Genomic DNA, 27,002 nt, shown 5'->3' with positions numbered 1-27,002 from the left:
CCTTGGTCTTCCCTAGTTCACACCCAGCTAGGGCACCCCGGCTCTCGTCCGGCTGGCACTCATCCCGCACGCTTAGCCACGTCCAGACCCTGGCACCTAGCTCTGGTACAACTGGCTCCTCGCACCCAGAGCCTGGGCATCCCTGGAACCGGGAGTTACCCATGTCATGGGGGCTGGGGTGGGAGGAGACTGGGGGGTCGGAGGGAGGTCTCTGCAGGCTGGGGGAGGTCCCATGGGGGGGATTCCACGGGGAGTACCTGGTTCTTGTCCAGCTCGCAGTTCTTGTATTCGCTCTCGCCCTGCTCCTGGAAGGTGACGATGACAAAGCCGACGAAGATGTTCATCATGAAGAAGGCGATGAGGATGATGTAGATGATGAAGAAGATGGCGATCTCCACCCGGTAGTTGTAGATGGGGCCCATGTCCTCGGTGTGGGTGTCAATGGCCTTGTACAGCAGCCTGGGGGGGGGTGGCGAGTAGAGAGCATGCAGTTTACCAGGCTGCATGGGGGGGCGGCTCAGTCCAGCTGAGCTAAAGCAGAGAGGTCAGGACATCCCAGACAGCTGCTTCCCCTTTGACTGCACTGGCACCTCTGTGCCCCTGATTGGGGGTGGGGGGGTCTGACCCCTCTCTCCATCTTCGGCAGAAGTCCCCTCACATGGCATTCCCCAGCCAGGCAGCAGCACCAGTGGGGTGCTGGGATCTCCCCCCGTGCAGCCTGACCCAGTGCCCGGCCCCCATGCTGCGTGCTCCCCCCGGCGGACTCACTGCGGCCAGCCCTCGAAGGTGAAGAGCGACATCATGGCTGAGAGGACTTTGTCGAAGTGGAAGTCGTTGTGCACCCACTCGTGCGGGTACAGCTCTTGCTGCTTGGGGCCGCTGTCCATGTACACGATGAAGTTGCCTCTGGAATGGGAGGCAGCGGCGCATTTACAGACGAGGGGTGAGCGAGCGGGGGACTGGGCCCAGAAACTCTCCAGTCCCCTTGCCCATGACACACACGTGCCCGCCTGCTGAAGACTCCATGCTGCTCAGAGCACATTACTGTCTCACCAAATCAACCTGGGGAACTCACAGCTGCAGGAAGCCAGAGGCCAGTGCTGGTCGCGACAAGCACCATGGCCGAGTATGTGAGTTCTGACAATAACAGGAATCGGCAGTCATGCAATCAGGGTGTGCTGAGGAAGGATCACCTGTGGATGCCAGGGCTACAACCCGTCTACAACCTGCCCAGCAGCCTCACCAAGATCCACCCTTGGTGCCTTTCCCTGGAGTACCTGGGATCAGGTGGCAGCCTGGATCTGCAGGCTGGAGCAGCTTGGCAAATCCCACCACATGCATGGCAAATCCTGCCATCCGGAATGAGCTCTGCCCTTCCACAGCCAGGGAGACTCATGCCCCAGGGCAGCCCCCTATACACCCAGACACGTACTCCACCCACTAGGGTGTCTGAAAGGGGACCTGCAAAGGTGACATAACACCTGGGGATATGGGCGGCACGTGACTCCTCCATTTGGGGAGGCTGCGTGTGCCCAGACCATGGCCCTGCCCCTGCTCCAGCTCCTGCCCCACTCATCCCCGCCTGCGCCTCTTTGGCCCCTCCCCTGGGGTTCCCCTGCCTGCCCACCGGCTTCCGGCCGCTCACCCCTCGTGCATGCGTGTGTCTCTTCACCCCCTCCCGCAAGGCTCCCCTGCAAGCAGACTGTGGACAGGAAGAGGATGAGTGGGAGCGGGAGCTCAAGTGGAGTGCGGGCAGGACCACAGCCAGGGTGCCCACCCTTTTGGCAGCGGTGCGCTCCAAAGGCGGCAGGCCGTCTGTTTGGGGAGGCTTAGACCCCTCTGGCCTCTTATACCCACCACCCATGCCTGGGGGCTGCCATCTTCTGCTCCTGCTTTTGATGATGAGTGAAGAAGGCCTGAAAGAGCTTTTCCAGGTCGTTCCATAAAACACAAGACAGTCCCAGGCTTAGGGTTGCCAACTTTCTACTCACACAAAACTGAACAGCCCTGCCCTGCCTCCCAGGCCCCGCTCCCCGCTCACTCCCTCTGTCACTCGCTCTCCCCATCCTTACTCACTCCCTCATTTCCACCAGGCTGGGGCAGGGGGTTGAGATGCGTGAGGGGGTGAGGGCTCCGGCTGGGGATGCGGGTTCTGGGGTGGGGCCAAAAATGAGGGGTTTGAGGTGTAGGAGGGGCTCTGGGCTGGGGGATGGAGCCGAGGGGTTCGGAGTATGGGAGGGGGTTCCGGGCTGAGGCAGGGGACTGGGGGGTGGGAGGGGGTACGGGCTCTGGGCTGGGTGTGTGTGTTCCGGAGTGGGGCCAGAAATGAGGGGTTCAGGGTGCGCGAGGGGGCTCCGGGCTGGGGCAGGGGGTTGGGGGGTGGAGGTGCAGACTCTGGGGTGGGGCTGGGGATGAGGGGTTTGGAGTGCAGGAGGGTGCTCCGAGCCAAGGGCGTGAGGGGGATCAGGGCTGGGGCAGAGGGTTGGGGCGTGGGAGGGGGTCAGGGGTGCAGGTTCTGGGCGGTGGTTACCTCAAGCAGCTCCCGGAAGCAGTGGCTTGTCCTCCCTCTGGCTCCTACGCGGTGGCGCCGCCAGGTGGCTCTGCGCGCTGCCCTGTCCGCAGGCACCCCCCCTGCAGCTCCCATTGGCTGTAGTTTCTGGCCAATAGGAGCTGCAGAGCTGGCACTTGGGGCGGGGACAGCGTACGGAGACCCCTGGCTGCCCCTACACATAGGAGCCAAAGGGGGGACATGCTCCTGCTTCCAGAAGCCGCAGCTGACTTATCCCCGCTGTGCCGCTGACCGGACTTTTAATGGCCTGGTCAGTGGTGCTGACCGGAGCCACCAGGGTCCCTTTTCGACCAGGCGTTCCGGTCAAAACCCGGACACCTGGCCACCCTGCTAGTGCCTTAACCGTTGGCCTGGCCTTCCTCTGGCTTACGAGCCCAACTCCTCCTTGGTCCTGGCCATTCAACACTCCCCTCGGCTCTCTGCCCCCTAGAGCAAACTGCCCTGTGCTGCAGGCTTTGCTCTGCATAGAGAGCCACCCCTGGGCTCCTCTGCTCAGCAGGCTCCCGGGAACAGGCTGTGAGCACAAGAGACAACAAACCAGGACTGGTTCCTCGCCTTCCCCACCAGTCCCCCCTCAGGCAATGACACCCCCGGTCCCTGCGCTCTGGCTGTGAGGTACATCCAGTGACGACAGGGGGCGCCTACCTGCATTCCTCTTCTGTCATCTTGTCCTGATCCGTACAGCTGCTAAACTTCCCCTAGGTTTAAGCAGAGAGCAGAAGAATCAGGGATTGTACTGTGAACCGCAGGGGGCCTGACTGATAGACCTGGGGAGCAAGGACAAGGGCAGCTGCTGGCAACTGCAGTACATCCTGACATGACCCCACGGCTTGGCCCCGACCCAGGGGGCAGCGTCTCCACGGCCCATTCCAGCCTGAAAGGGGGCTGGTTAGTGCCGGCCGTGAGCGTCTGGGCCCTACCCCAGCTGGGCCTTTCCTTAGAGGTGGTTAGAGCCCAGCCAGATGTGCCAGCCCTCAACTCTCCCTGCGCAGTCAGCAGCACTGACAACCCCTAGGAGCCCTGCAGGGCCCGAAGGCCAGACCACTGCTGCAGCAACCCGTAGCACTTCTAGCCAAAGAGTCACGTCAACCTCATCCATTCGCACAACAGCGCAAGTGCAGACCTGCCTGCAGTGCCACGGGTGGTCAGGAGGAAACACCTGTGATCCTGCAACACGGTGGGGAGCTGGAGCGGGCGGGGGAAACCGAGTCACAGGTGGGGAAGGGACTGGCCCAAGGCTACCTGGCTGGTCAGCACCAAAGCTGGGAAGAGACCCCCAAATTGGCTGACTCCCACTGGGCCATGGGGCTGCCTTGCTTGGGCACAGATTATGCATACACTGCCCTGTTCTGCCTGCAGCGTGCTAGTACCCCCAAGGGGATGACTGGGGATGGTCCTCGGCCTCCCTCTGAATTTCTGACATGGGAGAATCCCCTCTCTTAAAAGAAACGAAGGGGAGCCACTTCCTGGCACTTCCCTGAGCTCAGCTCCACCCCAGCTCTCCCCAGGACAGGGAGGGTTGGGGGATACCAGCGCTGGGTTCTGGCCGGGAGGGGCTCTCACCTTGAAGAGCTGCACCTCGATGCAGGCGAACATGAACTGCAGCAGGGTGGTGACAATCACAATGTTGCCGATGGTCTTGATGGCCACGAACACGCACTGGACTACGTGCTAGAGAGAGAGAGAGGCCAATGCAGAGATGGGCCAGGCCTGCAGCACCACGACCTGCTGTGGGTATCGGCCGTGCCCGTGTGCAGGGGAAGGGGCCATCCCAGACACGGACGGGGGACACAGCACCACACCGGTGTGCCGGGGACGCGGCCGTCCCAGACACGGATGGGGGACCCAGCACCACACCAGGGGAAGCGGCCATCCCAGACACGGACGGGGGACCCGGCACCACACTGGTGTGCAGGGGAAGCAGCTGTTCCAGATGCAGCCAGGGGACCTAGTACAAAACCAATGGGTTGCTCCCAGCTGCCCACAGACACCTAACAAAACACCCGGGTGAGAGTGAAATCAGGTGGCCTGAGCCCTGGGACGTGCAGTCCTGGGATCCTGCTCAGATGGCCCATGATCTGGCAGGCCCTGGATTCCTGTGGCAGATCTGAGGGGGGCCGTGTCCACCCCCTATGGAGGGCCCTTGTCCCCGCCTTGCTCTCACCTTCAGCCCCTTCGCTCTGTTAATGGCCCGCAGTGGCCGCAGGACTCTCAGCACCCTCAGGATTTTCACCACGGACATGGCGCTGGACCTGGGGAGGGTGGGGGGAGACGGGGTGACTCAGCCAGCTTGGGATCTGGCCAGACAAATCAGCTCCTCACACACCGTCAGGAGCCAAACCGGCCTGCAGCCATGCATCGGGGGAGACCCAACACCTGTGCCCCTCTAACATGGGCAGGGGAGCTGTACCTGCCAGGGACAGGAGGGGGCAGACTGGGGGGACAGGCAGGGGAGGAGGGGGCAGGCTGGGGGACATGCTTGGAGGGCAGGCCGGGGGTTGCAGAGCAGCAGGGGCAGGAGGGGGCATACTGGGGGGGCAGGCTGGCGGTGTGCTGCAGGGGACAGGCTGGGGGGTGTGGAGTGGCAGGGGCAGGAGGGGGCAGTCTGGGGGGCATGCTTGGGTGGCAGGCCGGGAGGTACAGAGCGGGAAGGGGCGTGCTGGGGGGGCCGACTGCCGGTGTGCTGCAGGGGGCAGGCTGGGGGGTGTGGAGTGGCAGGGGCAGGAGGGGGTAGTCTGTGGGGCATGCTTGGGGGGCAGGCCGGGAGGTACAGAGCAGGAAGGGGCATGCTGGGGGGGCCGGCTGGCGGTGTGCTGCAGGGGGCAGGCTGGGGGGTGCGGAGCGGGAGGGGGCGCGCTGGGGGGCAGGCTGGCAGTGTGCTGCAGGGGGCAGGCCGGGGGGTGCAGAGCGGCAGGGGCAGGAGGACGGGCCGGGAGCATGCTCTGGCGGGGCCAGGCTGTCATGTGTTCTAGGAGGGGATTGCAATCCAGTTTGACAGAGCTCCCCAAGGGCAGCACTTCCAGGCGCTTCCCACCATTCCTGTAAGGGGCAGGCGGCTGCACAGTACATCAGTAGCAGAGTTGGGCCTAGCCCCCAGGATCGCTGACATCCCTGTCCTGAGCCCTAGCCCCTAGGCCACATTCCCACCCACCGTGAGGAACAGAACCCAGGAGTCCTGAAGGAACTTGGGGGAGGAGGAAGGCAATTCCAGATTGAAGTGGGTGCCTGCCCACAAAATCCTTGCGTATCCAATTCATGGCATAGCCTCTCCTCCCCATTCTCAGGGGTTGTTTATTTCCTTACTCCCAACAGCGTGGCTGGATGACTTAGTGGCACTGAATAGTGTATGAATGCTAATGCAAGGGGAATCAACCAACTCACATGCTTCTGGGCACAGGCTGATTGTCACAGGGATCAGGAGGGAATTACTCCCCACCCTCCATCTACAGCCCTGCATCTGCCCAGGTGCATCCCTACCATCTGCAGCATCAGTTACTGGTCATTGCTGGAGGTGAGATACTAGGCTAGACAGACCAATGGCCTAACCCTAATCCTACGTCTCTATTGCCAACGTAGATGACAGCACAGCAGATGGCCCTATCCTCTGCTGAACAGGCAGACCTGTTGCTACAACGGGTGCTTACTCAATTCCCATGGAGATGAGGGAGACAGCAACCACCAGCAGATCCAGGATGTTGAAGTAGTTCCGGCAGAAGGACCCCTTGTGAAGGAATGCACCGTATGCGGTCATCTGAAGGGGAGCAGAGGGGAGTTAATGGGAACGGGACAGATCACCTCTGATCCTCTTTCTTTTTAGTGACTGCTGCTCATGAAAGAAGCCAGATTGGAGCCCTGGACACTTAAGTCCTCTCTAGATCCACAGAATAGGCACAGTAAAGGAAGCTTATCATGTACCACCGAGCCAGCGAGCCTCAGCCCCACCCCACAGGAGTCTCTCCAGGGAGTTCATTCTCCACAGCCCGTTCTTGGCCCAGCTGCCAATTGTGACGGTGCTTTTCTCACGCAGACACCTGTGGCCTAGGAACTGGGCTGACAGCCACTAAACAAATGCTTCCCTGGGCGCCCAACCGGCCACAGTAGAGCACGGCCCGCAGGGCCTTCTCTGACTGCTCCGTCTAGGGCGGGACTCAGGAGCAGAGCTGGTCAAAACTCAGCATTTCTGTTTCGGGGGAAATTTCGACACATCATCATTTGGTTTTGGTCCCGATTGGAACAAAAAAAATATTTTCAAAATATCCCATGAAATGGAAGATTTGAAAAATGTTGGTTCTGGAACACTTTGAAATTTTGTTTCGTTTTATTTTATTTTATTTCTTTTTGTTTGTTTGTTTAATATTTTTATTTTTCTATTATTTAATGACATGCCTGTGGCATACACTACTACTACTGGTGTCGTAAAATGACATAATCGTTTAATTATTCTATTGATTTTATTTTAAATATTTAATAACGGGTGTTTCAGTCTAGCAGAGAAAGGCATAATATAGTCCCATGGCTGGAAGTTGAAACTAGACAAATGCAGACTGGAAAGAAGGTGTAAATTGTTTACAGTGAAGGTAATTAATCATTGGAGCAATTTACCCAGGGACGTGGTGGAGACTCCACCACTGACAATTTTTAAATCAAGAGGGGATGTTTTTCTAAAGGCATTCTCTAGGTTCTATGGTCTGTGTCACATAGTAGGTCAAACCAGATGATCGTAATGGTCCCTTCTGGCCTTGGAATGGATTAATCTGTGCATTTTTAAAACAGTTAAGGGCAGCTGCTACTTAGCACTGATTGAAACATCTTCTCTTCTCTTCTAGGTCAAAACGTCTGCTGTTTGCATTGTAACTCCAGTGTCAAACTTTCATTACAACACAAACAGGAGACATTTTGATCTAAAAGAAAAGCGAAGCTGTTTCAATCCACGCTAAGTGGCAGCTGCCCTTAAAGAGTTTTAAAATAAACTATATTAAAATAATATTTCTACTAGGGCTGTCAAGCGATTAAAAAAATTAATCGCGATTAAAAAAATTAATATTGATTAATCTTGCTGTTAAACAATAGAATACCATTTCTTTAAATATTTTTGGATGTTTTCTACATTTTCAAATATATTGATTTCAATTACAACACAGAATACAAAGTGTACACTGCTCACTTTATATTTATTTTTGATTACAAATACTTGCACTGTAAAAAACAAATGAAATAGTATTTTTCAATTCACCCAATACAAGTACTGTAGTGCAATCTCTTTATCATGAAAGTTGAACTTAAAAATGTAGAATTATGTACAAAAAATAACTGCATTCAAAAATAAAACAATGTAAAACTTTAGAGCCTACAAGTCCACTCAGTCCTATTTCTTGTTCAGCCAATCGCTCAGACAAACAAGTTTGTTTACATTTGCAGGAGATAATGCTGCCCGCTTCTTATTTACAATATCACCTGAAAGTGAGAACAGGTGTTCTCATGGCACTGTTGTAGCCGGTGTAGGACTGATGAATGAAATTGTTTTTAATTGTTTACTTTATTAATGTAACTTCATAAGTAAAGTTTTATGAATGAAACAATATTCATTCATAAAACCGGTTACCCCAATAACTGGCTAATTAACAGTTAAGATGCTTGTTAAGAGCCATAGCTGTTCAGTCAGCTGCCTTTGTAAGTTTCACTATCAATCCAATTCCTGCTTAAATCACTGAGACTTGCACTGTTTCAGTATTGTAATTTCTGTTCACCATTTATTACACTTGCCTACAGTGTAACTTCTGTTCACTGTTTGCCATCCATTATACTTGTCTATATTGTAACTTCTGTTCACTGTTTGCCATATTGTAATTCAAACCCCATTTTAAAACGCTTACTCCATTTTGTAAGGGCTTGCTGCAACCTTCATTTTTGCAAACCCTGCTGTAATCTTATTAGTTTAGTTTAGATGTGTGAATGAGGTATGTATGGATGATGGAATCAACCTCCAGCCCCAGCCTGTCCTGATTAAATAGAGTTCAAACACCAACGGCTGAAGATGCAGACAAAAGCCCTAACAAAGTAAGAAGAATCCACCCTAAAAAGAAAAGGTACAATAGAAGGAAGATCAAAGCCCGGTCCGAGGCCGAAAGTCATGTCTGCAATTGACGGGTGATCAATCACCAAACCCAGAGGCAGCGTGACACAGCAAGACCTATAGACTCTGGATTCAAACTAAAGCCTACAAAAAGGATGGGTGAGATGGAAAACTTTGGAGGAGGGTAACATTCTGCTGCCAACATGGAAGGGCATTGGTGCATGCCCAACAGAGACCCAGCTCGTCCTTGTGCCCGGCTTTCCTGGCCAGTTAGCCACCACAAGCTACGAACCCAAGCTGCAAACTCAAGCCACAGACTCAAGCAGGACTGGTAACTATGCAGCAGCTGCAGAACATCTGATGGATGTGTGTGTGTGTGTGTGTGTGTGTATAGGTATTAGGTATAATGTGTGTGTATAAGGATTAAGATATTAGTTATTGGTCATAAATCAAATTGTTATCATAATAAATGTGGCATCTTTATCTTGTCCCCTTTAATAAGATCCTGCTAGTTTTTATTGGTATAACACCGGCGTCACTAGTTATTTACATGCCAGATGCGCTAAAGATTCATATGTCCCTTCATGCTTCATCCACCATTCCAGAGGACATGCGTCCATGCTGATGACGGGTTCTGATTGATAACAATCCAAAGCAGAGCGGACCGATGCATATTCATTTTCATAATCTGAGTCAGATGCCACTAGCAGAAGGTTGATTTTCTTTTTTGGTGGTTCGGGTTCTGTAGTTTCTGCATCAGAATATTGCACTTTTAAGACTTCCGAAAGCATGTGCCACACCTTGTCCCTCTCAGATTTTGGAAGGCACTTCAGATTCTTAAACCTTGGGTTGAGTGCTGTAGCTATCTTTAGAAATCTCACATGATACCTTCTTTGCGTTTTGTCAAATCTGCAGCAAAAGTGTTCTTAAAATGAACATGTGCTAGGTCATCATCTGAGACTGCTATAACATGATATATGGCAGAATGCAGGTAAAACAGAGCCAGAGACATACAGTTCTCCCCCAAGGAGTTCAGTCACAAATTTTATTAACGCATTATTTTTTTAACGAGCATCATCAGCATGGAAGCCTGTCCTCTGGAATGGTGGCCGAAGCATGAAGGGGCATACGAATATTTAGCATATCTGGCACGTAAATACTTTGTAATGCCAGCTACAAAAGTGCCATGTGAACGCCTGTTCTCACTTTCTGGTGACATTGTAAATAAGAAGCAGGCAGCAGTATCTCCCGTCAATGTAAACAAACTTTAGAGACTGGGAATGGTTGGGTCATTACACTAATTGAATTTTTTCCCCCCATGTTAAGTTCTCCTCACACCTTCTATGGGTCATCTCGATTATCACTTCAAAGGTTTTTTTTCTTCTGCTGCTGATAGCTCATCTCAATCGATTGGCCTCTTACAGTTGGTATGCGTACTTCCACCTTTTCATGTTCTCTGTATGTATAATGACAGGTTTCAGAGTAGCAGCCGTGTTAGTCTGTATCCGCAAAAATAACAGGAGTACTTGTGGCACCTTAGAGACTAACAAATTTATTAGAGCATAAGCTATATGCATCCGAAGAAGTGGGTTGTAGCCCACGAAAGCTTATGCTCTAATAAATTTGTTAGTCTCTAAGGTGCCACAAGTACTCCTGTTATTTCTGTATGTATAAATATCTTCTGTCTGTGTGTTCCATTCTATGCATCCGAAGAAGTGAGCTGTAGCCCACGAAAGCTTATGCTGAAATAAATTTGTTAGTCTCTAAGGTGCCACAAGTACTCCTGTTCTTTTTGCAGATACAGACTAACACGGCTGCTACTTTGAAACCTTTTTTGTCTGAGTGATTGGCTGAACAAGAAGTAGGATTGAGTGGACTTGTAGGCTCTAAAGCAGGGGTTCTCAAACTGGGGTTTGGGACCCCTCAGGGGGTCACAAGGTTATTACATGGGGGGTTGTGAGCTGTCAACCTCCATCCCAAACCCCGCTTTGCCTCCAGCATTTATAATGGTGTTAAATATATAAAAAAGTGTTCTTAATTTATAATGGGGGTCGCACTCAGAAGCTTCCTATGTGAAAGGGGTCACCAGTAAAAAAGGTTTGAGAGCCACTGCTCTAAAGCAAGGGTGGCCAACCTGAGCCTGAGAAGGAGCCAGAATTTACCAATGTACATTGCCAAAGAGCCACAGTAATATGTCAGCAGCCCCTCATCAGCTCCCCTGCCACCTCCCGCCCACCAGCAGCCCCGCCGATCAGCGCCTCCCCCTCCCTCCCCGCACCTCCCAATCAGCTGTTTTGTGGCGTGCAGGAGGCTCTGGGGGGGGGGAGGGGGAGGAACGAGGGCACGGCAGGCTCAGGGAAGGGCGCGGGAAGGGGTGGAGTGGGGGCAGGGCCTGTGGCAGAGCCAGGGGTTGAGCAGTGAGCACCCCCCAACACATTGGAAAGTTGGCGCCTGTAGCTCCAGCCCCGGAGTCGGTGCCTATACAAGGAGCCGCATATTAACTTCTGAAGAGCCGCATGTGGCTCCGGAGCCACAGGTTGGCCACCCCTGCTCTAAAGTTTTGCATTGTTTTGTTTTTGAACGCAATTATGGAACCAAAAAAATCTACATTTGTAAGTTGCATTTTCACAATAAAGAGATTGCACTCCAGTACTTGTATGAGGTGAACTCAAAAATACTATTTCTTTTATGTATCATTTTTACAGTGCAAATATCTGTAATCAAAAATAATATAAAGTGAGCAGTGTACACTTTGTATTCTGTGTTGTAATTGAAATCAATATATTTGAAAATGTAGAAAAACATCCACAAATATTTAACAAATTTCAAGTGGCATTCTATTGATTAACAGTGCGATTAAAACTGCGACTAATCGTGATTTTTTTATTTAATCGCATGAGTTAACTGCGATTAATTGACAGCCCTAATTTCTATTATATTATGACATGTCACAGTAATAGGGCATATTATGGGGGTACATTAATGGCAGTTGCTAGTTCGTATTGATGGAAACCTATTATGTGCTGTTACTCCTGCCATGGTATGAAATAATGTAAACATGAAAAAAGAAAGGACATCAAATTCTAACCAACATTTTGAACATTTCCAAACCTCTTTTTTTTTGGCAGGAATTTTTGTCAGAATCAACACAATTTCATGACAAATTTCAGTTTTGGAGAAACTAACGAAAAACGTTTGAGGAAAATGTTCTGACCAGCTGTACGGAGGTGGCCGTCCTAGTGGTGACAGTAAGTGGCACAGGCTGGCCAGCGACCCCCCCAGTGTCTGTCTGTGTGCAGCAGCCTCAATCTAAGATTCCCCATTCACTGCAGCCACTTCTGACACCTGCCTCTGCTCTGCCCCGATCAGCGGCTCCCCTCACGGCATCACCCCATTATGCACCGTCTCCAGAAAGATGGGGTGTGACTCACCTTCAGGACTATTTCAACTGTGAACACGGAGGTGAAGCCGATGTCAAAATATCCCAGAACCTGAAGATAAAAATCAGGCAGAGGTTTTGGTAACTCGGGAGACCAGATGTTATCTGAACGTCCTACAACCGGGAGCTTTGGCAGACAGACGGCACACTGCCCGCTGAATGGAAACTGCACACCTGGTGCTAATAATAAATACAACAATAATACATACATGCTTTGCACTGTGACTGCTCCTTTCGCACCAGCATCTTTACGACACTAATGAATTAAGCCTCCCAGCCCCCACAGCAGTCAGGAAAGGATTATCCTTGGCAGAGCACAGCAGTCCAAGGGTTAGAGCCCGGGAGCCAGGATTCCTAGCTACTGTTCCCATCTTTGGGAGGGGAGAGTGTTCATAGAATCATAGAAGATTAGGGTTGGAAGGGACCTCAGGAGGTCATCAAGTCCAACCCCCTGCTCAGAGCAGGAACAACCCCAACTAAATCATCCCAGACAGGGCTGTGTCAAGCCGGAACTTAAAAACCACTAAGGATGGAGATTCCACCACCTCCCTAGGGAACCCATTCCAGTGCTTCACCACCCTCCTAGTGAAATAGGTTTTCCTAATATCCAACCTAGACCTCCCGCACTGCAACTTGAGACCATTACTCCTTGTTCTGTCATCTGCCACCACTGAGAACAGCCGAGCTTCATCCTCTTTGGAACCCCTGTTCAGGTAGTTGAAGGCTGCTATCAAATCCCCCCTCACTCTTCTCTTCTGCAGACTAAATAAGCCCAGTTCCCTCAGCCTCTCCTCATAAGTCATGTGCCCCAGCCCCCTGATCATTTTCATTGCCCTCCGCTGGACTCTCTCCAATTTGTCCACATCCCTTCTGTAGTGGGGGGCCCAAAACTGGACAAAGTGCTCCAGATGTGGCCTCGCCAGTGGTTAATGCTGGCGATTTAGGGTCAGGACTCCTGGGTTCAATTCCTGGTTCTGGGAAAGGACCATGGCCTAAGGTGTCAGGATTCCTGGGTTCTTTTCCCAGCTCTGTAAGCATCTAGCTGGGTGACCTTGGGCAAGTAATTTCCCCTCTCCAGGCCTCAGTTTCCCTATGTGTAAAACGAGGTTAGTGACAGTGCTTTGGGGTCCTCAGATGAAAGGCTCTGTACATCCACAGTATTACAATCCAAGACAATTTAAAGGTGGGGAAACTGAGGCACAGAGTGATGTTAAGTGACTTGCCAGTGATCACACAGGCAGTTAGTGGCAGTGCTAGGGGCAGAAGCCAGGAGTCCTGATTCCAGTTTTTTAGAGCAGTCCCATTTTACCTCAGCTGTGTGCCCCACGCTGCTGAGGTTTCCACAGAAACCTGAGCCAGCAGTCCAGTGATCGAGGGGCCCACCAATGGCTCAGGCCCCTGCAATGGCAGGGATTTGTTTTATTGAGACATACCCAGCGGGTCCTTGCAAGTGATCTGTGCCCCAGAGGAAGGCAAAACCAGCCAGCCCCAAGATGCCAGCCGGTGTGACCTGGGGGAAACTCCTTCCTGACCCCAAATATGGCGATCGGTTGGACCCTGAGCACGTGAGCAAGAACCAGCCAGCCGAGTGCCTGAGAGCACGAATGCTCGGTGCCACCTCTGCACCCTGCCCAATGGCCCATCTCCAGCTGTGGAGTTCTGATGAATAACTCCATCCACACTTGTGGGGTCTCCGAGTGCTTCACAGGGCAATGGACTGCTCTGCGGGCATCCCTACCGCTCCCTGCACCACAGGGGCCGAGCAGCTCCCAGCGGGGAACGAATGTAACCTCACAGGGCAGCTTTATTATCCCTCTGCTACAGACTGGGATGGTGAGGCACAGAGAGGAAGTGACTTGCCCAGGGCCACAAAGTAAAGTTAGTGGCAGGCCAGGAATGAGAACCCAGAATCCCCTGCTGCAGCCCTGGAACAGGTTTTCCTTCCAGAGCCAGGAAAAGACCCAAGGACTCCTGATTCCTCATCCCCTGCACTAAACTCTCCTTGGGCACAAGGCAATAGCCTGGCAAGCAGCTCCCCTGAAGCTGCCCGTTTCTGGTGGCTCAAACTGCTTTCCCCAACAGCCCATCCTGGGAACCTTGTTCCTGAAGGACACAGGCCGGATGGGATCCTCAGCCGCCAGGGAGACGCTGCTGAGCAGGATGAAGAGCAGGATGAAGTTGGTGAACCAGGTGGCGTTGACGATTCGGTGGCACAGCACTCGGATCCTGGGGAAGGGAGAGAGGGGAGGCAGGCAGTCAAAGCATTGTCAGCTCCAAGGGGCTGAGTGTCAGCCCAGGTTAGAGCTTGGGGACTGGTGCAGCTGGGGAGATCCCTGCGTGAGTCTCGGGGGTGGCACCCCTCATTCTGTATGCCCGGCATGCTTCTACCCTGGGACAGCTTGTGGGCACAGCTGGCTCCAGAGGCTGTAACAGCCCATTATAGTTAAAGGTGTTACTTTGTAGCTCAGTCGGGAGGTTCCAGGTTCTATCCTCACTGATCACTGCTGGGTTTCTGACAGATGGGAGGAGAAGCAGCACCTACTTGTTGGTTGGGCTGAAGATGAAGAAGGCACTGGCTTCGGGCATGGGTACTGCTTTCTCCTTGAGCTGCAGCTCTGCCAGGGGGCGTGGCCGAGGGCTCGGGGGATTTCGGGCTCATCTTCCTCATCGTCACCTGTGGAGCAGCCAGAGGGAGGGAAACATAGTCAGTCACTTTGAGCTCACATGTTGGGGTCATTCACTTAGCAGCAGCCAAAAAAAAAAAAAAAAAACTTAGCAGAAGCTGAAACTTAGAGGTAGAGAAGGATCACTTGGCCCCTCCCCATCCTGGGCAGCCAATGAGGGATTGTTTCCTTAACCATCCGGAGTTGGGGATGATGAGACCCCCGTGGTCCAGCTGCAGGATGAGTCAACAGAACAGCTCTGACCCTCCATGCAGGGATCAGGAACCTGACATCTGGCCATGTTTCCTTTTATGCTGGGCAGAGAGATTGTGGCCACCACAGTTAGATGAAGGGCTGTGGCTCCCCTCGCACCCCACAGCCCCTGGGGGTACTCACACTCCCGCTGTGGAGCAAGATGCTGCTTGCCATTAGAGACCCATAGGACAAAACCCTGGGGTATCCCCCGACGTCCTGACTTCAAATCCTCCTGGCCAAACCCAGCTCCCATTGTTCTCAGTGTGTGGGGGGGATCCCCCATCTTATGTCTCCTAGTGCGCTCCCTAGTGGCCAGCAGGACTCACCCGTCAGTGAGGCAAGTAACACCCCACAAGCAATGGAAGAGGCATGTGCAGAGTCTGGTATCCTCCCCAGAGAGAGGTAGAACTCCCTGATCACGCCCCTACCCTCATACACAGACCAAGTGCTGCAGAGAACTGCACAGAGTTTATTCCAGCTCAGCGTCTGCTGGAAACAAACCATGTGGCTTTCTGCATCGTAATAAGCCACTAGCTGAGCTGCACTCTTGGGACCAGAGCCCTCCAATGGGATTTCTCTCTGCAAGCCACCCCAACCCTTTCCATCGCTCCCTCAATCTCTCCGGCTGGAGGCAAGGATCAAGCCAGAGCCTTACCTGGGAAGTCAGCAGAAGGGTAGGGGTCTTTGATCTCATTCACGTTTGATTCAAACTCGTCCACTTTTAACTGAGGAGAGAGAGAGGCGACTAGCTGAGCATCCCGGAAACACCACCCGTGGCACTGCCAGGGCTCTGCGTGCCAGCCTTCCCCAGGCCAGCGGGACAATGCTGCAGGCGAGAGGCAGGGAGAGCTCCCCCGATCTCCCATTGGGGCAGGAGCCATCTGTTTGTTCTGTGTTTGTACAATGCCTGGCACAATGGGGCTCTGACCCACGACGGAGGCTCCTAGGCAGAGGCGGATTAAGGTTCCCTGGGGCCTTGGGCCAGAGCAAGTGGGGGGCCCCTCCCCACCCCTTCCACCTGTGGCCCCACCTGTGGCCCCACCCCTTTCTGCCCCTTCCCCTGAGGCCCGCCCCTGTTCCACCCAGGGTCCTCCTCATTCTGACCCCCCACTGCAGCCCCACAACCCCTTTTGCTCCTTTCTGCCCCCCCCACTGCACCCCAAGACCAAGAAGCTCTGTCCCGTGCCACGGCCCTGGGGCCACAGCAGGGTGTGAGAGCTCCTTCAGTCCCAGGGTCTGGATGCTGAGGCTTCCCCCGCCACCCCCGTGCTTCTCTGTGGGACCAGGGTCTGGCTGCTGTGGAAGGGCTTCCCCTGCCCAACACTTCTGCCACGGAACAGGGTCAGTGCATGAGGGCTTTCCAGCCTCACCCGCCCAGCGGCCGCAGCTCCAGGCTTTCGCTGCCGCCGGCAGATTTTTTCCGGGGGCCCCCAGTTGGCTGGGGCCCTGGGCCCAGTGGCTAATCTGCCACTGCTCCTAGGCGCTACCATAATAGAAATAATTAATAATAAACAACATGAGGTAGGGGAGCCAGGATCACTGGCCAGTTGGACAAGGGCCTCTGATGGGCCCTACATGTGTGTGTGTCTGTGAACACGTGTGTGTAGAAAGATCTTGAGTGGAAAGTCCACCGAGACAGTCCTTTGATACAGGACCTTTGATCCTGGGCCTGTACCCACTGAGTCCCACTCCCCGTTCCCCCATCACGCGTTTTGGGAGGGGGCAGGGAAAGCAGGCTCGCTCGTCAGAGGAATGATCCGGGCCTACAGGGCATACAGAATGGACGTCTTGCTACAAGTCTCCGGAGATGCGTCTGCTGAAGCTCAGGATTTTGTCCCCAGTCATTCCGTGGGCCCTGGGGAAATCTCCCTCCCTCCCCCCATGGCCATCCACCTTTCATGCACGACAGAACAAATAATGGGAAGACATTACTGCTCGGTACCGTACTCCTCAACTGCCGGGGAAAGTTCCCCTAGACATTTGTTCAGACGAGCTCAGAGGAGTCGCGGCACTGACCTTGGCTGTGGTGGGGATTCCTTCAGCCTTGGCTTTCTGTCCAGCTTCTTGGCCAGCAGGAGCTGTTCCTCCTCAGATTTCTCTGGGTAACTTCTGGACGGGGGAACCGAAAAGGAGAGGTGAGGAGTGAGGCCATGGCAGAGATGCAATGAATGCTGCTGAGATGATGCCCAAGACCACATTGATTTGCAAGCCCTGGGCCCTTGGGGGTTCCCGCTTTTAAGCAGCAGAGAGCAGCACCGACCTGGACATTTTCCTCCGCTTCTTCTCCTCGGCTTTGGCTTTCTGGGCCGACGTCAGGCTCTCGGCCTCGGCCAGATTGTCCACAGCGATGGCCAGGAAGACACTGAGCAGGATATCTGAGAGGGGGTGGGGCTAAGGAGCTTAGGGAGCATGCTCATATGTAAGGAATGAGTCCCTTCCATGGCCCAGGCTTAGCGAGAGCCTGTGTGGTGACACTAAGCAATGTACGCAGGCAGCTGGGGAGAACCCCAGGTTCAGCAACGAGCCCTCTGTGTACCCATGACAGCTGCCTCTTGGCTGTCACCAGTGAATCTCTGTTGGTGTTAGCGGTGGGATCCAAAGCCATGAGACCAAGAGAGCTACCCAACTGATTTTTTCATCCCTTTTAACCCCCACTCCTGTTTCACCATATGATGTCTGAACATACCATACCCAGCCCCATAGCCCTTCCCCAATGTGTACTTGAACCTAGATGTGACTGAGCTGGATAAGACAAGAAAACGCCCAGCTGTTATTCTCCAACTGACTAGAAAGAGGATACAGTTCCCGCAGACAAAGAGGATGATGAAGTAAATGCATACCAGCACGCCGGGGAAGGAGGGCCCTTTATAAGCCATGATCCCATTGTACATGATTGAATTCCAGTCTTCTCCGGTCAGGATCTGGGAGACGGGGTGAGTGAAAGAACAGGTCAGGTAGAACCATTCCACTGGACCAGAAAGAACAGAACCCAGGAGTCCTGACTTCTTGTTTACTGCTCTAACCACTAAGTCACACTGTCCCCCAGAGCCCAAAAAAGAACCTAGGTATCCTGACTTCAGCCCCTCCTCTATGCGTTAGACCAGCGGGATTGCTGCCCGCTGCACCCCATGCCCCGTACCTGGAAGACACTGATGAGCGCCTGGGGGAAGTTATCGAAGGTGCTGCGCCGCACCTCCATGTCTTCAAAGTCGAACTTCCCGCCGAAGAGCTGCATCCCCAGCAGGGAGAAGATGATGATGAAGAGGAAGAGGAGGAGGAGCAGGGAGGCGATGGAGCGGACCGAGTTTAGCAGGGATGCCACCAGGTTGCTCAGAGAGGTCCAGTACCTAGCATAAGGAGAGGCACACAGGCTGCTTACGTCGAGGGGCGCCGCTGGGGCACACAAGCAGAAATGGGGGGCAGGGTGATGAGGGGAATGCCCTGCTCAGTTCGAGGGGGACACTCCATCATCTCATCTCCGCTTGGCCAAATGTCTCCCGTGTGGTCCTGGGACCAGGTGTTAGACAGGAGATGATAAGAATAATGCCTAGCTCTTCTGTGGAGCTTTTCATCAGTAGATCTCAAAGTGCTTTGCAAAGGAGGCCAGGTTCCTTGTCCCCATCTCTCAAGTGGGGAAACTGAGGCACTGGGCAGGGACATGACTTGCCCCAGGTCCCCCAGCAGGCCAGTGGCAGAGCTGGGAGTAGAAGCCAGGTCTCCTGATTCCCATTCAAGTGTGCTCTCCATTAGGAAACACATCCTAGTACTCAGTTCCTGGCTTCGCCACAGATGTCTTGTGCAACCATGGGCCTGGCACTTAGCCCCTCCGTGCCTCCGTTCCCCATGCATGAAACAGGAATAAGGATGCTGCCCTGCCGCACAGGGGGCGTGAGGAGGAATCCGTTGCTCTGATGTTATGGTGATGAGGGCAGATAAGTACCTACCTAGATAGATCTGGGGAGCCAGGTGAACCCCATGCCCAGCTTCTCCCCATTTTCATTATTGCCACCAAATATCCCAACCTAGGGAAGTGAGGTTCATGAATCCTGTGGCATTCTCAGCTCCCAGCTCTGTTGTGTCTCCGGGACCCCTCTGGCAGAGCGGGCTCCTGCTCCGGGTAGCTGGGAGGAGCCTCGCTGGGTCCCAAAGGACAGGCTGAGCTGCTGGTTTGTCTCGTGGCAGGAGGGCTCAGACCCTGCACTCTCCACGACCTCCTTCCAGCAGGGCCGTAGGTAACTACTCAGAGTGTGGTTTGCCCCACCACTCACAGGACAGCCTGATCAGCTGCGGGCTGATAGCGGTGAGTCAGTGTCAGATTACAGCCCCAGAGTTCTGTGTCCCAGCCCCCCACCTCCCCTGCTCTGATCCACTAGACCCCCCTCCCCTCCCAGAGCTGGGAACAGAACCCAGGAGTCCTGACTCCCAGCCTCCCTGCTCTAACCACTAGACCCCACCCCCCTCCGGTGGCTGGGATAGAACCCAGGAGTCCTGACTCCTAAGCCCGTGCTCTAACCACTAGACCCCACTCCCCTCCCAGAGTTGTAAACAGACACTAGGTATCCTGACCCTGGCCACACAGAGGCCAGAGAACTCACCAGTTCCCCTTCCTCAGCCTCTGGCAGCTCATAGTTGTACTCATGCCTGAGGCCTCAGAAGGGGTAAGGACAGCCCAGCCTCCCAGTGCAAGCCCCCCTGCCCGTACTGCCTGACCCCAGGCCCTGGGGAGAGGTGCCCCCACCTGGTTATCTTGAAGATCCTCAGCAGGCGAATGCACCGCAGGACGGAGATGCCCAGGGGTGACATGACGTTGATCTCCACCAGGATAATCTCCAGGATGCTGACACACACCACGAAGCAGTCGAAGCGGTTGAAGAGGGACATGAAGTACTGGCGCAGGCCCAGCGCGTACATCTTCAGCAGCATCTCGGCCGCAAAGAGCGCCAGCAGCACCCGGTTGGCGCTGTCTGCAAGCAGCGAACCCAGCCAGTCAGCGCTCTGGACTGAGGCGGCAGATCCCCCGATGGCCACTAGCAGCTGCTCATGAGACCACATCCTCCTCCGCCCTCTCACTACACCCCTTGCTGCCTCCCTCTCCCCCAACCTACGATCCTGGGGCAGCGCAGCAGGGAGGAAGAGGAGCCTGACTCACACTTACCTGCCCAGCTCCTAGCCCTGAGCAGCGGCAGCAGAACGCTCCCTTCCCCACCCCAGCAAGAGGTGGGTTTGTGTGCAGGAGGGGAAACACAAGACCGGGAGGAAACTACATGTGCACACAGGCACGGGGGTGTGCGTGCACTTTTGCGTGTGTGTGTGGTGCGCAGGCGCATGCACGTATGTGCGTTGGTATGTGTGGGTATCTATGTGGGTGTTCACGTGTGGGCAGGCGTGTGCGCACGCCCGCCCGTGGATGCACTGAACCGGCAGCGGCTCCCCAGGCCCGGGCCACCCTGCTCACCTTGCACACGGGTCAGCCACTCGGGCTGCCAGTGATGCTCGGAGGCGATTGACAGGGTGTTCAGCGAGATGAGCAGGATCACCAGCCAATAGAAAAACTTGGACTTCACCACCTCGCGGCACTTCCTGCGGAACAGGCGGTTCCATCGCCTCCACTGCCGGCTAGAGAGATGGGCCAAGAGGGGTGACTTCAGGGCTCCCTGCCCCCCCAGCACCCAGCCCCAGAGGGCAGAGTCATTGCAAAGCGCCCTGCCCACCAGCTCCTAGGGACCCACGCAAACGCATAGGAGAGGGGTTCTGCAGGCAGGGATACCGCTTTGCCCTTCTCTACCACCTTTCCTCCATCCCAAACTATTACCAGCACGGGGTCAAAGTCCCCACTCAATCACCACGACGCCAAATGGGGATGCACCAAGATAACCAATCTACACGGGAGGTCCACTTCCTTGACACCACCGTACAAATAAGCGATGGCCACGTTAACACCACCCTATACCGAAAACCCACCGACCGCTATGCCTACCTTCATGCCTCCAGCTTCCACCCCGGACACACCACATGATCCATTGTCTACAGCCAAGCACTGAGGTACAATCGCATCTGCTCCAACCCCTCAGACAGAGACCAACACCTACAAGATCTTCACCAAGCATTCTCAAAACTACAATACCCACACAAGGAAATAAAGAAACAAATCAACAGAGCCAGACGTGTACCCAGAAGCCTCCTGCTACAAGACAGGCCCAAAAAAGAAACCAACAGAACTCCACTGGCCATCACCTACAGTCCTCAGCTTAAACCTCTCCAACGCATCATCAGTGATCTACAACCCATCCTGGACAATGATCCCTCACTTTCACAGACCTTGGGAGGCAGGCCAGTCCTCGCCCACAGACAACCCGCCAACCTTAAGCATATTCTCACCAGCAACCACGCACCGCACCATAACAACTCTAACTCAGGAACCAACCCATGCAACAAACCTCGATGCCAACTCTGCCCACATATCTACACCAGCAACACCATCACAGGACCTAACCAGATCAGCTACAACATCACCGGCTCATTCACCTGCACGTCCACCAATGTTATATATGCCATCATGTGCCAGCAATGCCCCTCTGCTATGTACATTGGCCAAACTGGACAGTCACTACGCAAGAGGATAAATGGACACAAGTCAGATATCAGGAATGGCAATATACAAAAACCTGTAGGAGAACACTTCAACCTCCCTGGCCACACAATAGCAGATGTAAAGGTAGCCATCTTACAGCAAAAAAACTTCAGGACCAGACTCCAAAGAGAAACTGCTGAGCTCAAGTTCATTTGCAAATTTGACACCATCAGATCAGGATTAAACAAAGACTGTGAATGGCTATCCAACTACAGAAGCAGTTTCTCCTCCCTTGGTGTTCACACCTCAACTGCTAGCAGAGCACCTCACCCTCCCTGACTGAACTAACCTCGTTATCTCCATACTGATTTATACCTGCCTCTGGAGATTTCCATTACTTGCATCTGAAGAAGTGAGGTTCTTACCCACGAAAGCTTATGCTCCAATACTTCTGTTAGTCTTAAAGGTGCCACAGGACCCTCTGTTGCTTTTTACAGGATAACAAAGGAGACGCTGGTGTGTTAGTGAACAACTTGTTTCAAAGCCCTAGGGAAGTGTGCTTCATTTATCCCCATTTTACAGATGGTGAAACTAAGGCACTTGCCCAAGGAATAGAACCCAGGTGTCCGGGCTGCTCGCCCAGCGCAAGATCCATGAGATGCCTTCCCCTCCGCATGGCGGCCGGTCCTGTGCATGCTCTGGAGAGGACACTGCCCCTTAAAGAGTGCGCTGGCCTCACCTGTTCATCGGTCGGAATGACCTTGGATTTCCTGACACCACTCACGCAGTTCCCGGAGCTCTGGGGTGTGCTGGGTAGGAGGAGGGATAGTGGAGAGGAGCTTGACGCATGGTCCCCCAAAAGAAGAGGCGGGATACCACCTGAACTAGCCTTTTTCCAGAGCCGGACATAGCAAAATCCACCTTTGCGTGGGCTGCACTGAACATGGTGTATTCCCCCCCCCAACAAAACTACCAGCTCTTCCGATAGGGGCTCTTACAACAGGATTGATTCCAACAGCAGGAGAGTCAGGATCAGGCAGGAGAGAGAGAGACTCTGTGTGTGTGTGTGTGTGTGTGTGTATGTGTGTGTGTACTCACAAGAAGAGAATCCATTTGTTCATGCCCTCAATTTCATACAGGCTCTCGGTCTCTGAACCCCCTTCCTCTGATGGCAGCATCCCTATGAAAGAGAGAGATCTTCAGTGAGCTGGGGACCCCCTCAACAGACACATGGGGATGTTGGCAATGGATTCCCACCAGGGAGGGAAGGGGAACTCTAAGGGTATGTCCACACTGCAATCGGAGGTGTGATCGCAGCTTGTGCAGATGCACCCGAGCGAACTTTAATCTCGCTAGCTCCGATACTGGGGCGGTGAAATCGGTGCATAATCACTCACGGGGCTATTGCGGCTTCACCCGCTCTGGTGACCGAGCTGGCTAGATGAAAGTGATTGCAGCGTAGCTATACCCTGAGAAGCACATCTGCAAAGGAAGGGTTCCCATCTAATAACTCCCTAAGAGACACAAACCTCCTCAAAAATAACAGGAGTACTTGTGGCACCTTAGAGACTAACAAATTTATTAGAGCATAAGCTTTCGTGGGCTACAACCCACTTCTTCGGATGCTGCTACTCTGAAACCTCCTCAAGAGACACGTCCGCGCTCAAGAGAACAAGTTTGGGAAGGAGGTTTTTTTTGGCATCGTAATGTGCGAAGAAACGGAGCGATACTAGACACCACGGGAGTGTAACCGGTGGCATGCTCTGGAGAGGACACTGCCCCTTAAAGAGTGCGCAGGGGACCTGCGATGGCGTTCAGAATTGTGATCATTACATATAGCTCCACAGCTGTGTAAAATGCCCCACAGAGTAAACAAAGAGCCAAGGGATTATATCCAAGCACATCACAGCATCCCAGGGAGGTAATGGGGAAGGGGGCCAATAACTCTCTTCTATAGCAACTTCCACTTCAGGTTCTCGAAAGCCCTTAGCAAATGTGACTAATTTCAGCCCAAAATGGGCAAGTGTTAGTACATCCCACTACACATGGGGAAACGGAGGCACGGATTGGTGAAGTGACTTGCCCGAGGTCACCCAGTAAGTCAGTGGCAGAGCCAGGAACAGCCGACGGGCTTCCCAAGGCCTTGGCCTGTCCTATGCCATAAGACTGTCTTTCCTCTCCAAAAACCCTTCATCTCTGGCGGGTCTGAAGCAGCTTCTAATCCTTGAACCTGGATAATGTCAAGGGAGGGGCAGCCTCCCTCAATGAGTAAACTAGGAGCAAGTGCACACCTTCCCCCGGCCTCCCACCCCGCTCATCCCACAGACACCCCCCTCCCCCCCCACCCCCCCCGGTGGAGGATTTAACCATTCTCCAGAAGCGAGAGGGAAGCCAGGCCTGGGCGTGTCCTGCCTGGCTTTGCCCAGGTGAGGATGGTACCTTCTCCCCTGGCCCGGTGGCTGTCCATGACTTCGGCATGGGTGATCCAGTCCATGTAGCCCTTCAGATCCTCCTCCAGCTGCTGCTTCTCCCGCAGCTTCTGGAACGTGCCCCATGACTTGGCCTTCTCACGCTCCTTGGTGAACTCCCTGGAACAAACCCAGATGGTTGGCATGAGGCCAATGGAGAGGGGGCTCTGCGGGCAGCTTCAATCCAGACCTTGCTCATGGGACACACTCATCCAGTGTGTGCCACGTCCTATTCTAGTGGCTAGTCCCCAGAGAGGACAAGAGCCTACTACTGCTGCCAGCTGGTGGAATTACTCCTTTAACTCAACTGAAGACTGAGAATGGATCAGTCCTGCCTTTTACCTTTGTTATATAATACAAAATTGCGGGGGGAGGGGGAGGAATACAGACCTAATAACAGGAAATGCTTCCTTATTCCTCATTTTTTTATCATCCTGTGGAACTCCTTGCCACAGGACACCACAGAACCAACTACTACAGCTAGATTGTAAAGAGGGCAGGTTAACATTAGGAGCACTAATGGCTGTCCCCACTGCTGCTGTTGAGGCACACAGGAGTATCCAATACTGGAAAGCCTTGAGGAAATCATAACAGAGTGTCAGAGCTAAAGGGGAAGCTCACACAGCTGGAGGGTGCAGAGAGATTGCCAGCTGTGCCCACTTTCCCACACTCTCCATAATAAAGGTGACCTGTCAAGGGGGAAAAACATCGGGCTTGGCCTTTTTTTGCTCCCTTCTGAGGGATAAAGCAGGCCTGGAAAGGACGGGTGGGTTTGTTTTCAGTGGTATTTTACCAGTTTGCTTTAATTCATGTCTTGGCTATGCCGGAAGACTCGAGGACTAGTAAGATTGTGACACTGCAGGGACCAAGGAAGTGACACCTGGTTAACTGAGAAGGGAAGGGAATTTTACAGGGACTATTTAAAACTGCTGTTGGGGCAGGGACTGTCTTTTTGTTCTGTGTTTGCACAGCACCTAGCACCATGGGGTCCTGGGCCAGGATGGGGGCTGCTAGGTGCTACCACAATACAACTGAATAATTACAATGTGTTCATTGTCTGGTTTTGTTAAGGCTGGGGAGAAAAGCTCTCTGTGTTAAGAATTCTGCCATCCTGTCCCTTCAATTAAGGGCTGAGAGCGCCCCTGCTCCACATTCCTGAGTCATCCAAAGAGCTCTCCAAGAGAAAAGGGAAGACAAGGCTTGATAGCCTTGGTAGCCAAGGTAACAAGGAAGAAGGGAAGAAGAAAAGGGAAGGAAAAGGTTAAAAAACCCCTTCAGACTTTCTGTTCATATCCCCAAACTCAATAAGGGCCCGGCCCCTCCCTCGGGGCAGACCCCTGCTGGGACAGAGAGAAAGGAGAGCGGCACCATGCAGCCCACACGCCTTACCCACTGAGCACGCCCAGCACCAGGTTGAGAACGAAGAAAGAGCCCAGCAGAATGAGGCTGACGAAATAGATCCAGGGCCACTCGTTCCCGATGGCGTCGTTCACCTGAGCAGGACAGAGGCAGATGAAGATCCAGGGGGAGAACCAAATCCACCTGGCTCAGGTAAGCCCATTACTGGAGTAGCTGAGCACCTCACAGTCTTTACACATGGGGAACTGAGACACCGAACGACTAAGAGACCTGCCCACGGTCACAATGGGAGTCTGTGGCAGAGCAGGGAATTGAACCTGGGTCTCCCAGGTTTCAGACTTGTCCCTACTCATTGACCAGCCTTCCTCCCAGGAACCCAGTGGTTAGGGCACTAGTTTAAGGCTTTGAAGACCCAACTCCCAACTCTGCCACAGACTCCTCGTGTGACCTTGAGCAAGTCACTTAGCCTCTGGGCCTCAGCTCCCCATCTATGCAATGGGGATAATAGCACTGTCCTGCCTGCCTCCCGGGGTGTGTGTGGGGCAGGGGGCGTTAACGACGGTGAAATGCTTTAAGATCTAATGGTGAAAAGCACTGTAAAAGAGCTAGGTGGTGTTATTATTAAAAGCCACCAGATACAATATCAGACACTGGCCCAGCAACCTGTGTCTCAAGCTGCCCTCAGCCCACACTCCTGGGAACAAAGGATGCCCAGAAGGGTAACACACCAAGCGCTTTCCAGAGGCAGAGGCGGGACTGGAACTCAGCTCTGCAATTCCCAGCCTGTCCCTGAGCTGTCACACCATCCTTCCTCCCCTACCATTCTTCGTGGCTTGGAGGGCAAGTTTATGGTCACTTATACCTGAGCTCCAGAGCTGAGGAGCCGTCCGAGGACTCGCTCCCACCAGGCTCCTGTCTTTTAAGGCAAGGGTGGGGTTCGTTTGAGAGTCTCAGCGGTACTTGGACAGGGACTCTCTTGGCTAGGCAGGGTTCAAACACTCTGCTGCACTGGCGGGTGCCACCTTCTCCCTGGGAGCTCATTGCTCAGTGGATACATCATCCAGTAGCTGCAGTCTGCGGGGCTCGCTGCCCCGGAAGGATTCCCACCATTTGGGAAGCCTGGCCAGCCCAACCCGCTTAGTACCATGTTCTTGTTCAAAGAGCGTGCCGGCATCTCCTCCCTCGCAGCCAGCGGGCTCAGGCCTGCACCTACCCAGTAGAGAACTTCCGTCCATCCCTCCATGGTGATGCACTGGTACACGGTCAGCATGGCGAAGCCAAAATTATCAAAATGGGTGATGCCGTTGTTGGGCCCTGGCCACCCACTCCTGCACTCAGTGCCGTTGAGGGTGCAGTGATACCCGTGGCCGGTGGTGGTGCACGGGGATGGTTTCTCCATTTCCCCTTTGGCAATGATATCTGAGGGTGAAACCGAAGCACAGAAGTCAGGCTGAGTAGAGGAGAAGGACAACTACACTCCTGCTGCTGCTTGTGCCTTAGGCCCCAGCCCCACCCAGAGGAGGGCTCTGGTGCAGTGCAATATACTTCCTAGCCACACCATATAGCCATATAACGCCCCCAGCCATGCCATAACCCTCCCAGCCA

At 53.7% G+C, this 27,002-nt stretch overlaps 1 pseudogene; it reads right to left on the bottom strand.

Moving 5' to 3' along the window:
- LOC135877806 (voltage-dependent L-type calcium channel subunit alpha-1S-like) overlaps nucleotides 1–27,002 on the bottom strand; it is an 80,241-nt pseudogene that overhangs the window by 49,277 nt on the left and 3,962 nt on the right.

This window comes from Emys orbicularis, chromosome 4 (assembly GCF_028017835.1).
Source record: "Emys orbicularis isolate rEmyOrb1 chromosome 4, rEmyOrb1.hap1, whole genome shotgun sequence".
NCBI classification, from domain to species: domain Eukaryota; kingdom Metazoa; phylum Chordata; order Testudines; family Emydidae; genus Emys; species Emys orbicularis.
The sequence above is the reverse complement of the archived record's forward strand: the minus strand, read 5'-3'. Positions and strand labels throughout refer to the sequence as shown.